Source organism: Salmo salar, chromosome ssa26, assembly GCF_905237065.1.
Source record: "Salmo salar chromosome ssa26, Ssal_v3.1, whole genome shotgun sequence".
Taxonomy (NCBI): Eukaryota; Metazoa; Chordata; class Actinopteri; order Salmoniformes; family Salmonidae; genus Salmo; species Salmo salar.
The window spans coordinates 51,773,791-51,789,747 of record NC_059467.1 but is presented as its reverse complement, the minus strand read 5'-3'; positions in this window follow the sequence as shown (position 1 = coordinate 51,789,747).

Genomic DNA, 15,957 nt, shown 5'->3' with positions numbered 1-15,957 from the left:
GTCTGGTCTGTCTGGTCTTCTCTAAACCCCAAACCCCGGTCTGGTCTGTTTGGTCTCTAAACCCCAAACCCCGGCCTGGTCTGTCTGGTCTATAAACCCAAACCCCGGTCTGGTCTGTTTGGTCTCTAAACCCCAAACCCCGGTCTGGTCTGTCTGGTCTTCTATAAACCCCAAACCCTGGTCTGGTCTGTTTGGTCTCTAAACCCCAAACCCTGGTCTGGTCTGTTTGGTCTCTAAACCCCAAACCCTGGTCTGGTCTGTTTGGTCTCTAAACCCCAAACCCCGGTCTGGTCTGTTTGGTCTCTAAACCCCAAACCCCGGTCTGGTCTGTTTGGTCTATAAACCCCAAACCCCGGTCTGGTCTGTCTGGTCTCTAAACCCCAAACCCCGGTCTGGTCTGTTTGGTCTATAAACCCCAAACCCCGGTCTGGTCTGTCTGGTCTCTAAACCCCAAACCCTGGTCTGGTCTGTTTGGTCTCTAAACCCCAAACCCCGGTCTGGTCTGTTTGGTCTCTAAACCCCAAACCCTGGTCTGGTCTGTTTGGTCTATAAACCCCAAACCCTGGTCTGGTCTGTTTGGTCTATAAACCCCAAACCCCGGTCTGGTCTGTTTGGTCTATAAACCCCAAACCCCGGTCTGGTCTGTTTGGTCTCTAAACCCCAAACCCTGGTCTGGTCTGTTTGGTCTCTAAACCCCAAACCCCGGTCTGGTCTGTTTGGTCTATAAACCCCAAACCCCGGCCTGGTCTGTCTGGTCTATAAACCCCAAACCCTGGTCTGGTCTGTTTGGTCTATAAACCCCAAACCTGGTCTGGTCTGTTTGGTCTTCTCTAAACCCCAAACCCCGGTCTGGTCTGTTTGGTCTATAAACCCCAAACCCTGGTCTGGTCTGTCTGGTCTCTAAACCCCAAACCCCGGTCTGGTCTGCTTGGTCTATAAACCCCAAACCCCGGTCTGGTCTGTTTGGTCTTCTATAAACCCCAAACCCCGGTCTGGTCTGTCTGGTCTATAAACCCCAAACCCTGGTCTGGTCTGTCTGGTCTATAAACCCCAAACCCTGGTCTGGTCTGTTTGGTCTTCTCTAAACCCCAAACCCCGGTCTGGTCTGTTTGGTCTTCTATAAACCCCAAACCCCGGTCTGGTCTGTTTGGTCTATAAACCCAAACCCCGGTCTGGTCTGTTTGGTCTATAAACCCCAAACCCCGGTCTGGTGTGTCTGGTCTTCTATAAACCCCAAACCCCGGTCTGGTCTGTCTGGTCTATAAACCCAAACCCCGGTCTGGTCTGTCTGGTCTATAAACCCCAAACCCCGGTCTGGTCTGTTTGGTCTTCTATAAACCCCAAACCCCGGTCTGGTCTGTTTGGTCTCTAAACCCCAAACCCCGGTCTGGTGTGTTTGGTCTATAAACCCCAAACCCCGGTCTGGTCTGTTTGGTCTTCTCTAAACCCCAAACCCCGGTCTGGTCTGTTTGGTCTCTAAACCCCAAACCCCGGTCTGGTCTGTTTGGTCTATAAACCCCAAACCCCGGTCTGGTCTGTTTGGTCTCTAAACCCCAAACCCTGGTCTGGTCTGTTTGGTCTATAAACCCCAAACCCCGGTCTGGTCTGTTTGGTCTATAAACCCCAAACCCCGGTCTGGTCTGTCTGGTCTATAAACCCCAAACCCCGGTCTGGTCTGTTTGGTCTTCTATAAACCCCAAACCCCGGTCTGGTCTGTTTGGTCTATAAACCCCAAACCCCGGTCTGGTCTGTTTGGTCTATAAACCCCAAACCCCGGTCTGGTCTGTTTGGTCTTCTCTAAACCCCAAACCCTGGTCTGGTCTGTTTGGTCTCTAAACCCCAAACCCCGGTCTGGTCTGTTTGGTCTATAAACCCCAAACCCTGGTCTGGTCTGTCTGGTCTTCTCTAAACCCCAAACCCCGGTCTGGTCTGTTTGGTCTTCTATAAACCCCAAACCCCGGTCTGGTCTGTTTGGTCTTCTATAAACCCCAAACCCCGGTCTGGTCTGTTTGGTCTATAAACCCAAACCCCGGTCTGGTCTGTTTGGTCTATAAACCCCAAACCCCGGTCTGGTGTGTCTGGTCTTCTATAAACCCCAAACCCCGGTCTGGTCTGTCTGGTCTATAAACCCAAACCCCGGTCTGGTCTGTCTGGTCTATAAACCCCAAACCCCAGTCTGGTCTGTTTGGTCTATAAACCCCAAACCCCGGTCTGGTCTGTTTGGTCTATAAACCCCAAACCCCGGTCTGGTCTGTTTGGTCTATAAACCCCAAACCCTGGTCTGGTCTGTTTGGTCTATAAACCCCAAACCCCGGTCTGGTGTGTTTGGTCTATAAACCCCAAACCCCGGTCTGGTCTGTTTGGTCTTCTCTAAACCCCAAACCCCGGTCTGGTCTGTTTGGTCTCTAAACCCCAAACCCCGGTCTGGTGTGTTTGGTCTATAAACCCCAAACCCTGGTCTGGTCTGTTTGGTCTATAAACCCCAAACCCCGGTCTGGTCTGTTTGGTCTATAAACCCCAAACCCCGGTCTGGTCTGCTTGGTCTTCTCTAAACCCCAAACCCTGGTCTGGTCTGTTTGGTCTTCTATAAACCCCAAACCCCGGTCTGGTCTGTTTGGTCTATAAACCCCAAACCCCGGTCTGGTCTGTCTGGTCTATAAACCCCAAACCCTGGTCTGGTCTGTTTGGTCTATAAACCCCAAACCCCGGTCTGGTCTGTTTGGTCTCTAAACCCCAAACCCCGGTCTGGTCTGTTTGGTCTCTAAACCCCAAACTCCGGTCTGGTCTGTTTGGTCTATAAACCCCAAACCCCGGTCTGGTCTGTTTGGTCTTCTATAAACCCCAAACCCCGGTCTGGTCTGTTTGGTCTATAAACCCAAACCCCGGTCTGGTCTGTTAGGTCTATAAACCCCAAACCCCGGTCTGGTCTGTCTGGTCTATAAACCCCAAACCCCGGTCTGGTCTGTTTGGTCTTCTCTAAACCCCAAACCCCGGTCTGGTCTGTTTGGTCTATAAACCCCAAACCCTGGTCTGGTCTGTTTGGTCTATAAACCCCAAACCCCGGTCTGGTGTGTCTGGTCTATAAACCCCAAACCCCGGTCTGGTGTGTCTGGTCTATAAACCCAAACCCCGGTCTGGTCTGTCTGGTCTCTAAACCCCAAACCCTGGTCTGGTCTGTTTGGTCTATAAACCCCAAACCCCGGTCTGGTCTGTTTGGTCTCTAAACCCCAAACCCCGGTCTGGTGTGTTTGGTCTTCTCTAAACCCCAAACCCCGGTCTGGTGTGTTTGGTCTATAAACCCAAACCCCGGTCTGGTCTGTTTGGTCTATAAACCCCAAACCCCGGTCTGGTCTGTCTGGTCTATAAACCCCAAACCCCGGTCTGGTCTGTTTGGTCTTCTCTAAACCCCAAACCCCGGTCTGGTCTGTTTGGTCTATAAACCCCAAACCCTGGTCTGGTCTGTTTGGTCTATAAACCCCAAACCCCGGTCTGGTGTGTCTGGTCTATAAACCCCAAACCCCGGTCTGGTGTGTCTGGTCTATAAACCCAAACCCCGGTCTGGTCTGTCTGGTCTCTAAACCCCAAACCCTGGTCTGGTCTGTTTGGTCTATAAACCCCAAACCCCGGTCTGGTCTGTCTGGTCTCTAAACCCCAAACCCTGGTCTGGTCTGTCTGGTCTATAAACCCCAAACCCTGGTCTGGTCTGTTTGGTCTATAAACCCCAAACCCCGGTCTGGTCTGTTTGGTCTATAAACCCCAAACCCCGGTCTGGTCTGTTTGGTCTCTAAACCCCAAACCCCGGTCTGGTGTGTTTGGTCTATAAACCCCAAACCCTGGTCTGGTCTGTTTGGTCTATAAACCCCAAACCCCGGTCTGGTCTGTTTGGTCTCTAAACCCCAAACCCCGGTCTGGTCTGCTTGGTGTCTAAACCCCAAACCCTGGTCTGGTCTGTTTGGTCTATAAACCCCAAACCCTGGTCTGGTCTGTTTGGTGTCTAAACCCCAAACCCCGGTCTGGTCTGTTTGGTCTCTAAACCCCAAACCCCGGTCTGGTCTGTCTGGTCTATAAACCCCAAACCCTGGTCTGGTCTGTTTGGTCTATAAACCCCAAACCCTGGTCTGGTCTGTTTGGTCTATAAACCCCAAACCCCGGTCTGGTCTGTTTGGTGTCTAAACCCCAAACCCCGGTCTGGTCTGTTTGGTCTATAAACCCCAAACCCTGGTCTGGTCTGTTTGGTCTATAAACCCCAAACCCCGGTCTGGTCTGTTTGGTCTATAAACCCCAAACCCCGGTCTGGTCTGTTTGGTCTATAAACCCCAAACCCTGGTCTGGTCTGTTTGGTCTATAAACCCCAAACCCCGGTCTGGTCTGTTTGGTCTTCTCTAAACCCCAAACCCTGGTCTGGTCTGTTTGGTCTATAAACCCCAAACCCTGGTCTGGTCTGTTTGGTCTATAAACCCCAAACCCCGGTCTGGTCTGCTTGGTCTTCTCTAAACCCCAAACCCTGGTCTGGTCTGCTTGGTCTTCTCTAAACCCCAAACCCCGGTCTGGTCTGTTTGGTCTATAAACCCCAAACCCCGGTCTGGTCTGTCTGGTCTATAAACCCAAACCCCGGTCTGGTCTGTCTGGTCTATAAACCCCAAACCCTGGTCTGGTCTGTTTGGTCTATAAACCCCAAACCCCGGTCTGGTCTGTTTGGTCTCTAAACCCCAAACCCCGGTCTGGTCTGTTTGGTCTCTAAACCCCAAACCCCGGTCTGGTCTGTTTGGTCTATAAACCCCAAACACCGGTCTGGTCTGTTTGGTCTATAAACCCCAAACCCTGGTCTGGTCTGTTTGGTCTCTAAACCCCAAACCCCGGTCTGGTCTGTTTGGTCTCTAAACCCCAAACCCCGGTCTGGTCTGTTTGGTCTATAAACCCCAAACACCGGTCTGGTCTGTTTGGTCTATAAACCCCAAACCCCGGTCTGGTCTGTTTGGTCTTCTCTAAACCCCAAACCCCGGTCTGGTCTGTTTGGTCTTCTATAAACCCCAAACCCCGGTCTGGTCTGTTTGGTCTATAAACCCAAACCCCGGTCTGGTCTGTTTGGTCTATAAACCCCAAACCCCGGTCTGGTGTGTCTGGTCTATAAACCCCAAACCCCGGTCTGGTCTGTCTGGTCTATAAACCCAAACCCCGGTCTGGTCTGTTTGGTCTATAAACCCCAAACCCCGGTCTGGTCTGTTTGGTCTCTAAAACCCAAACCCCGGTCTGGTCTGTTTGGTCTCTAAACCCCAAACCCCGGTCTGGTGTGTTTGATTTGCTTCTCAAGCGTTCCCAGAAGTCTCGTGATGTTGTGCCTCTGGGTTTAGAAACTCTGTGTAACCATGCTCAGAGCACTCAAATTAGAGCACGAGTCTAAATTAAAGTATGCGAAATGAAGCACGGAGGGAACTTCTAGAATGCGTACTACGTTTGTACATATTTTGAAGCATGCATCTCTCACCTCTCTGAGTACTGTTAGACTTGACTGTGCTCCGTCCCTGTCTCTCTCACCTCTCTAAGTACAGTTAGACTTGACTGTGCTCTGTTCTGACTGTCTCTCTCACCTCTCTGAGTGCTGTTAGACTTGACTGTGCTCCGTCCCTGTCTCTCTCACCTCTCTGAGTACAGTTAGACTTGACTGTCTCTCTCACCTCTCTGAGTAGTGTTGCTGTTAGACTTGACTGTGCTCCGTCCCTGACTGTCTCTCTCACCTCTCTGAGTGCTGTTAGACTTGACTGTGCTCTGTCCCTGACTGTCTCACCTCTCTGAGTGCTGTTAGACTTGACTGTGCTCCGTCCTGACTGTCTCACCTCTCTGAGTAGTGCTGCTGTTAGGCTTGACTGTGCTCCGTCCCTGACTGTCTCCCTCCACATCGGCCCTCTGTGTGGGGTACCTTGTCCCCTGTGCGCCCCCAGGGAGTCCCTGTCTGGCCAGGAGGGCTGTGAGGGCAGACAGCCTGGCTGAGGCTGGATTGGGGAGTGGGTCAGGTTGGATGGGGTCAGGCGTGGAGCCCCTGGCACCTGTGGAAGGGCAGAGGGTCCCTTCCCTGGCTGATAGCCCAGATGGCGTCCCCCAGGGCTGTGTGTTAGGCCCACACTGAAACACAGTCTCTGCCAACTGAACTAGTCTCTGCAGCGGTCCAGAAAGACTGCCCTCCTCCTCTCTCTTCCTCTGGATCATCCTCTGGAGAGAGGCTGAGATCTCACCTAGACCGTCTGGTGTTGCCCTCTTTACCAAACCACCCTGATATCGACCAGGAGATGAGAAGTGTCCGGAACCTAGTGGTTTCTGTCCCGGACTACTCAGCCCTGTTGGGGAGAATTGACTAGCATGGTCAGGCTGGTGTGTAACACTGCAGAGAGAAGAGGATAGCTTTCTGCTATCCAATGTTCTGTTTTGTACCAAAGGGGATGATGAGAGCTTGCTGGTGGTATATGACGTGGTATTGTTCTGAGTCAGTCTGTCAGAGGGGACTGAGAGGTGACTGGCCTGACCACCAGACTCTACTGTTGACTGTAGAGGAGCTGGTGGGAGCTGGCTCGACTCTAGTCTGTCCTCTTTATTGACCTGTCTGTTCTCCTCTAGTCTCTGAAGCAGAGAGTTTCTCAGTCTCAGGTCATTCTCTGGTTCCACCAAGGAACAGATGTCCTCACCCACTGAGATGAAGGAGTCTTCAGGACTGGCTCCATCTTGTGTTTGTGATGGACTTACATCCATGCTCTCCTGTGAAGTGGAATAGAGTAGACTAGTGTATCACTAAGCATCCTGGGCCATCTAATACAATCCTTCCTCTACCACTAAGCATCCTGGGCCATCTGGTCCTTCCTCTACCACTAAGCATCCTGGTCCATCTAATAGGATCCTTCCTCTACCACTAAGCATCCTGGTCCATCTAAAATGATCCTTCCTCTACCACTAAGCATCCTGGTCCATCTGGTCCTTCCTCTACCACTAAGCATCCTGGGCCATCTAATACAATCCTTCCTCTACCACTAAGCATCCTGGGCCATCTAATAGGATCCTTCCTCTACCACTAAGCATCCTGGGCCATCTAATAGGATCCTTCCTCTACCACTAAGCATCCTGGTCCATCTAATAGGATCCTTCCTCTACCACTAAGCATCCTGGTCCATCTGGTCCTTCCTCTACCACTAAGCATCCTGGTCCATCTAATAGGATCCTTCCTCTACCACTAAGCATCCTGGGCCATCTAATATGATCCTTCCTCTACCACTAAGCATCCTGGGCCATCTAATAGGATCCTTCCTCTACCACTAAGCATCCTGGGCCATCTGGTCCTTCCACTACCACTAAGCATCCTGGTCCATCTGGTCCTTCCTCTACCACTAAGCATCCTGGGCCATCTGGTCCTTCCTCTACCACTAAGCATCCTGGTCCATCTAATAGGATCCTTCCTCTACCACTAAGCATCCTGGTCCATCTAATAGGATCCTTCCTCTACCACTAAGCATCCTGGTCCATCTAAAATGATCCTTCCTCTACCACTAAGCATCCTGGTCCATCTGGTCCTTCCTCTACCACTAAGCATCCTGGTCCATCTAATAGGATCCTTCCTCTACCACTAAGCATCCTGGTCCATCTAATAGGATCCTTCCTCTACCACTAAGCATCCTGGTCCATCTAATAGGATCCTTCCTCTACCACTAAGCATCCTGGTCCATCTAATAGGATCCTTCCTCTACCACTAAGCATCCTGGTCCATCTAAAATGATCCTTCCTCTACCACTAAGCATCCTGGTCCATCTAATAGGATCCTTCCTCTACCACTAAGCATCCTGGTCCATCTAATAGGATCCTTCCTCTACCACTAAGCATCCTGGTCCATCTAATAGGATCCTTCCTCTACCACTAAGCATCCTGGTCCATCTAATAGGATCCTTCCTCTACCACTAAGCATCCTGGTCCATCTAATAGGATCCTTCCTCTACCACTAAGCATCCTGGTCCATCTGGTCCTTCCTCTACCACTAAGCATCCTGGTCCATCTAATACGATCCTTCCTCTACCACTAAGCACCCTGGTCCATCTAATAGGATCCTTCCTCTACCACTAAGCACCCTGGTCCATCTAATAGGATCCTTCCTCTACCACTAAGCATCCTGGTCCATCTAATAGGATCCTTCCTCTACCACTAAGCATCCTGGGCCATCTGGTCCTTCCTCTACCACTAAGCATCCTGGGCCATCTAATAGGATCCTTCCTCTACCACTAAGCATCCTGGTCCATCTAATAGGATCCTTCCTCTACCACTAAGCATCCTGGTCCATCTGGTCCTTCCTCTACCACTAAGCACCCTGGTCCATCTAATAGGATCCTTCCTCTACCACTAAGCATCCTGGTCCATCTGGTCCTTCCTCTACCACTAAGCATCCTGGTCCATCTGGTCCTTCCTCTACCACTAAGCATCCTGGTCCATCTGGTCCTTCCTCTACCACTAAGCATCCTGGTCCATCTGGTCCTTCCTCTACCACTAAGCACCCTGGTCCATCTAATAGGATCCTTCCTCTACCACTAAGCATCCTGGGCCATCTGGTCCTTCCTCTACCACTAAGCATCCTGGGCCATCTAATAGGATCCTTCCCCACCTCTCCCTGCAGGGTCGAGCTCAAATGAAATTCCTTGGATGAGTTCCTAGTTATCAAGCTACAACAACTCGAGAGTGTAACTGTGTAAGAGGTTGACTTTGACACTTCTCCAAACTGGATCAGGGCCTGTATTCATAAAGCTTCTCAGAGTAAGGAGTGCTGATATACGATCAGTTTGGTCTATCAGATCATCATAAAATCAGATCACATGGACAAGCTGGATCTGATCCTAGATCAGCCCTCGTCCTCTGAGACGCTGCTGGTTTGACAACATGCCATGTAAGCTGTGCCAGCCATTATTCAATCCATATGGAACACCTAACACCCCTCTCTGGGTTGGTAGAGGAAGGATTCACCAGTCCCCAGACAGGGTTGTGTGTGTGTGTTTGACAAAGCCGAGACAAAAAGGCAAGCAGGAATGTACGGGATTGTAACCGATCCCCGTGGAGCCATCTTGATCCTGGTTGTAAATGAGTAGGGACTTGGCTGACGAGGAAGTTTGGTTACCAGCAACAGGCTTGTTGCTCTGACACCAGGCCCTGAGCACAGACGCATCACACAGGCCAAGACTCTTCTAATAACTGACCAATCACAACACTAAGCCATTCACCAGTCCCCAACCGCTGTCATCGTCAAATCAGTCAGTCAAAACCCAACCGTTGTCATCGTCAAATCAGTCAGTCAAAATTACGTTTCATGATCATTGTTTATTGAATTGAAAATGACTGTAGTGACTGACAGGTTGACCAGACTGATGACAGTATATAGAGGGGTCCTTCTCTCTCACCTGTAGTGACTGACAGGTTGACCAGACTGATGACAGTATATAGAGGGGCTCTTCTCTCTCACCTGTACTCAGAGCAGTCCTCCAGGGCTCCAGTCAGAGCCGGGATCTGAAACTCCTCTACCTCATGGCACAGCAGCCGCCATTCCCTGCACGGCATGGACACAAAAAATGGTTAGTATTGACCGATAAAGAGCGGCCATTTTGGCTCACTGCCGTGTCCAGTTTCCCAGCTCCCTACTGTACTTGAACACAGAGGGCAGCAACAGACGTCCACATCTCAGGAAGTTGAGGATGTGTCTGAACATCGCTCCGTCGGCCTTGATCTGGAGACTCTGACCGAATACGATCCAGCTGCTCTTCCTGGGGTTGGACAGGAGCTCTGGGTGCTGGGACAGGGGGGAGATGGGACAGGACAGGGGAGAGATGGGACAGGGGGGAGATGGGACAGGGAGGAGATGGGACGGGACAGGGGGGAGATGGGACGGGACAGGGAGAGATGGGACGGGACAGGGAAGAGATGGGACAGGGGGGAGATGGGACAGGGAGGAGATGGGACGGGACAGGGGAGAGATGGGACGGGACAGGGGGGAGATGGGACGGGACAGGGGAGAGATGGGACAGGGGGGAGATGGGACAGGGGGGAGATGGGACAGGGAGGAGATGGGACGGGACAGGGGGGAGATGGGACGGGACAGGGAGAGATGGGACGGGACAGGGAGGAGATGGGACAGGGAGGAGATGGGACAGGGAGGAGATGGGACAGGGAGGAGATGGGACAGGGAGGAGATGGGACGGGACAGGGGAGAGATGGGACGGGAGGAGATGGGACGGGACAGGGGAGAGATGGGACGGGAGGAGATGGGACGGGACAGGGAGGAGATGGGACGGGACAGGGGAGAGATGGGACGGGACAGGGGAGAGGAAACGGGAGAGGGGTCAGGGGAGAGGAAACGGGAGAGGGGTCAGGGGAGAGGAAATGGGAGAGGGGTCAGGGGAGAGGAAACGGGAGAGGGGTCAGGGGAGAGGAAACGGGAGAGACGGGACAGGGAGGAGGAAACGGGTCAGGAGAGAGATGGGAGAGAGGACAGGGAAGAGGAGACAGGGGAGAGGAAACGGGAGAGACGGGACAGGGGACAGGAGACGGGACAGAGGTCAGAGGAGAGGAGACAGGGGAGAGAGGACATAGTGCACTAGGTTAGGGCTCTTAGTAGTGCACCATATATAGGGAATAGGGTGCCATTGGGGATCCATCCCATCACTACCAGTGCCCTGATATTTTAGTGCATTTCTCTCCCCCTATACTGTATGTCTGCTGTTACTGTCCTACTTACTGCACCTCCCCCTATACTGTATGTCTGCTGTTACTGTCCTACTTACTGCACCTCCCCCTATACTGTATGTCTGCTGTTACTGTCCTACTTACTGCACCTCCCCCTATACTGTATGTCTGCTGTTACTGTCCTACTTACTGCACCTCCCCCTATACTGTATGTCTGCTGTTACTGTCCTACTTACTGCACCTCCCCTATACTGTATGTCTGCTGTTACTGTCCTACTTACTGCACCTCCCCCCTATACTGTATGTCTGCTGTTACTGTCCTACTTACTGCACCTCCCCCTATACTGTATGTCTGCTGTTACTGTCCTACTTACTGCACCTCCCCTATACTGTATGTCTGCTGTTACTGTCCTACTTACTGCACCTCCACCTATACTGTATGTCTGCTGCTACTGTCCTACTTACTGCACCTCCCCCTATACTGTATGTCTGCTGCTACTGTCCTACTTACTGCACCTCCCCCTATACTGTATGTCTGCTGTTACTGTCCTACTTACTGCACCTCCCCTATACTGTATGTCTGCTGTTACTGTCCTACTTACTGCACCTCCCCCTATACTGTATGTCTGCTGTTACTGTCCTACTTACTGCACCTCCCCCTATACTGTATGTCTGCTTTTACTGTCCTACTTACTGCACCTCCCCTTATACTGTATGTCTGCTGTTACTGTCCTACTTACTGCACCTCCCCCTATACTGTATGTCTGCTGTTACTGTCCTACTTACTGCACCTCCCCCTATACTGTATGTCTGCTGTTACTGTCCTACTTACTGCACCTCCCCCTATACTGTATGTCTGCTGTTACTGTCCTACTTACTGCACCTCCCCCTATACTGTATGTCTGCTGCTACTGTCCTACTTACTGCACCTCCCCCTATACTGTATGTCTGCTGTTACTGTCCTACTTACTGCACCTCCCCCTATACTGTATGTCTGCTGCTACTGTCCTACTTACTGCACCTCCCCCTATATGCTAACCCAGGGATATGAGTCTAGCTAACCCAGGGATATGAGTCTAGCTAACCCAGGGATATGAGTCTAGCTAACCCAGGGATATGAGTCTAGCTAACCCAGGGATATGAGTCTAGCTAACCCAGGGATATGAGTCTAGCTAACCCAGGGATATGAGTCTAGCTAACCCAGGGATATCCCAGACACCACTGGCGTGATTTCTATGACACTTGTGTTGAATGATGTGTCTTGCCATAGAGATGCAAACAAGTACACTGATTGGACCAAAGGAGGACGCTGCAAGATTCGTGGGGGACCACATGGGCGGCAGGTAGCCTAGTGGTTAGAGCGTTGGGTCAAGTAACCAGCAGGTAGCTTAGTGGTTAGAGTGTTGGGCCAGTAACCAGCAGGTAGCCTAGTGGTTAGAGCGTTGGGTCAGTAACCAGCAGGTAGCCTAGTGGTTAGAGCGTTGGGCCAGTAACCAGCAGGTAGCCTAGTGGTTAGAGCGTTGGGCCAGTAACCAGCAGGTAGCCTAGTGGTTAGAGCGTTGGGTCAGTAACCAGCAGGTAGCCTAGTGGTTAGAGCGTTGGGCCAGTAACCAGCAGGTAGCCTAGTGGTTAGAGCGTTGGGCCAGTAACCAGCAGGTAGCCTAGTGGTTAGAGCGTTGGGCCAGTAACCAGCAGGTAGCCTAGTGGTTAGAGCGTTGGGCGAGTAACCAGCAGGTAGCCTAGTGGTTAGAGTGTTGGGCCAGTAACCAGCAGGTTGCCTAGTGGTTAGAGCGTTGGGTCAGTAACCAGCAGGTACCCTAGTGGTTAGAGCGTTGGGTCAGTAACCAGCAGGTAGCCTAGTGGTTAGAGCGCTGGGCTAGTAACCAGCAGGTAGCCTAGTGGTTAGAGCGTTGGGCCAGTAACCAGCAGGTAGCCTAGTGGTTAGAGCGTTGGGCCAGTAACCAGCAGGTAACCTAGTGGTTAGAGCGTTGGGCCAGTAACCAGCAGGTAGCCTAGTGGTTAGAGCGTTGGGCCAGTAACCAGCAGGTTGCCTAGTGGTTAGAGCGCTGGGCTAGTAACCAGCAGGTAGCCTAGTGGTTAGAGCGTTGGGCCAGTAACCAGCAGGTAGCCTAGTGGTTAGAGCGTTGGGCCAGTAACCAGCAGGTAACCTAGTGGTTAGAGCGTTGGGCCAGTAACCAGCAGGTAGCCTAGTGGTTAGAGCGTTGGGCCAGTAACCAGCAGGTAGCCTAGTGGTTAGAGCGTTGGGCCAGTAACCAGCAGGTAGTCTAGTGGTTAGAGCGCTGGGCTAGTAACCAGCAGGTAGCCTAGTGGCTAGAGGGTTGGGCCAGTAACCAGCAGGTAGTCTAGTGGTTAGAGCGTTGGACTAGTAACCAGCAGGTAGCCTAGTGGTTAGAGCGTTGGGCCAGTAACCAGCAGGTAGCCTAGTGGTTAGAGCGTTGGGCCAGTAACCAGCAGGTAGCCTAGTGGTTAGAGCGTTGGGCCAGTAACCAGCAGGTAGCCTAGTGGTTAGAGCGTTGGGTCAGTAACCAGCAGGTAGCCTAGTGGTTAGAGCGTTGGGCCAGTAACCAGCAGGTAGCCTAGTGGTTAGAGCGTTGGGCCAGTAACCAGCAGGTAGTCTAGTGGTTAGAGTGTTGGGCCAGTAACCAGCAGGTAGCCTAGTGGTTAAAGCGTTGGGCCAGTAACCAGCAGGTAGCCTAGTGGTTAGAGCGTTGGGCCAGTAACCAGCAGGTAGCCTAGTGGTTAGAGTGTTGGGACAGTAACCAGCAGGTAGCCTAGTGGTTAGAGCGTTGGGCCAGTAACCAGCAGGTAGCCTAGTGGTTAGAGCCTAGTGGTTAGAGCGTTGGGACAGTAACCAGCAGGTAGCCTAGTGGTTAGAGCGTTGGGCCAGTAACCAGCAGGTAGCCTAGTGGTTAGAGCGCTGGGCCAGTAACCAGCAGGTAGCCTAGTGATTAGAGCGTTGGGCCAGTAACCAGCAGGTAGCCTAGTGGTTAGAGCCGAGTGGTTAGAGCGTTGGGCCAGTAACCAGCAGGTAGCCTAGTGGTTAGAGCGTTGGGCCAATAACCAGCAGGTAGCCTAGTGATTAGAGCGTTGGGCCAGTAACCAGCAGGTAGCCTAGTGGTTAGAGCGTTGGGCCAGTAACCAGCAGGTAGCCTAGTGGTTAGAGCGTTGGGCCAGTAACCAGCAGGTAGCCTAGTGGTTAGAGCGTTGGGCCAGTAACCAGCAGGTAGCCTAGTGGTTAGAGCGTTGGGCCAGTAACCAGCAAGTAGTCTAGTGTTTAGAGCCTAGTGGTTAGAGCGTTGGGCCAGTAACCAGCAGGTAGACTAGTGGTTAGAGCCTAGTGGTTAGAGCGTTGGGCCAGTAACCAGCAGGTAGCCTAGTGGTTAGAGCCGAGTGGTTAGAGCGTTGGGCCAGTAACCAGCAGGTAGCCTAGTGGTTAGAGCGTTGGGCCAATAACCAGCAGGTAGCCTAGTGATTAGAGTGTTGGGACAGTAACCAGCATGTAGCCTAGTGGTTAGAGCGTTGGGCCAGTAACCAGCAGGTAGTCTAGTGGTTAGAGCGTTGGGCCAGTAACCAGCAGGTAGCCTAGTGATTAGAGCGTTGGGCCAGTAACCAGCAGGTAGCCTAGTGGTTAGAGCGTTGGGTCAGTAACCAGCAGGTAGCCTAGTGGTTAGAGCGTTGGGCCAGTAACCAGCAGGTAGCCTAGTGGTTAGAGCGTTGGACTAGTAACCAGCAGGTAGCCTAGTGGTTAGAGCGTTGGACCAGTAACCAGCAGGTAACCTAGTGGTTAGTGCGTTGGGCCAGTAACCAGCAGGTAGTCTAGTGGTTAGAGCGTTGGGCCAGTAACCAGCAGGTAGTCTAGTGGTTAGAGCCTAGTGGTTAGAGCGTTGGGCCAGTAACCATCAGGTAGACTAGTGGTTAGAGCCTAGTGGTTAGAGCGTTGGGCCAGTAACCAGCAGGTAGCCTAGTGGTTAGAGCCTAGTGGTTAGAGTGTTGGGCCAGTAACCAGCAGGTAGCCTACTGGTTAGAGCCGAGTGGTTAGAGCGTTGGGCCAGTAACCAGCAGGTAGCCTAGTGGTTAGAGCATTGGGCCAGTAACCAGCAGGTAGCCTAGTGGTTAGAGTGGAGGGCCAGTAACCAGCAGGTAGTCTAGTGGTTAGAGCGTTGGGCCAGTAACCAGCAGGTAGCCTAGTGATTAGAGCGTTGGGGGCCAGTACCCAGCAGGTAGCCTAGTGGTTAGAGCGTTGGGTCAGTAACCAGCAGGTAGTCTAGTGGTTAGAGCGTTGGGCCAGTAACCAGCAGGTAGTCTAGTGGTTAGAGCGTTGGACTAGTAACCAGCAGGTAGACTAGTGGTTAGAGCGTTGGACCAGTAACCAGCAGGTAACCTAGTGGTTAGAGCGTTGGGCCAGTAACCAGCAGGTAGTCTAGTGGTTAGAGCGTTGGGCCAGTAACCAGCAGGTAGCCTAGTGGTTAGAGCGTTGGACCAGTAACCAGCAGGTAGACAAGTGGTTAGAGCGTTGGGCCAGTAACCAGCAGGTAGACAAGTGGTTAGAGCGTTGGGCCAGTAACCAGCAGGTAGCCTAGTGGTTAGAGCGTTGGGCCAGTAACCAGCAGTTAGTCTAGTGCTTAGAGCGTTGGGTCAGTAACCAGCAGGTAGCCTAGTGGTTAGAGCATTGGGTCAGTAACCAGCAGGTAGCCTAGTGGTTAGAGCGTTGGGCCAGTAACAAGCAGGTAGCCTAGTGATCCTTACTGTAGCTACTAGAGATAATACCAGAGGGTAATACTGATCCTTACTGTAGCTACTTGAGATAATACCAGAGGGTAATACTGATCCTTACTGTAACTACTAGAGATAATACCAGAGGGTAATACTGGTCCTTACTGTAGCTACTAGAGATAATACTGATCCTTACTGTAACTACTAGAGATAATACCAGAGGGTAATACTGATCATTACTGTAGCTACTAGAGATAATACCAGAGGGTAATACTGATCCTTACTGTAGCTACTAGAGATAATACCAGAGGGTAATACTAATCCTTACTGTAGCTACTAGAGATAATACCAGAGGGTAATACTGATCCTTACTGTAGCTACTAGAGATAATACCAGAGGGTAATACTAATCCTTACTGTAGCTACTAGAGATAATACCAGAGGGTAATACTGATCCTTACTGTAGCTACTATTGATAATACCAGAGGGTAACACTGATCCTTACTGTAGCTACTAGAGATAATACTGA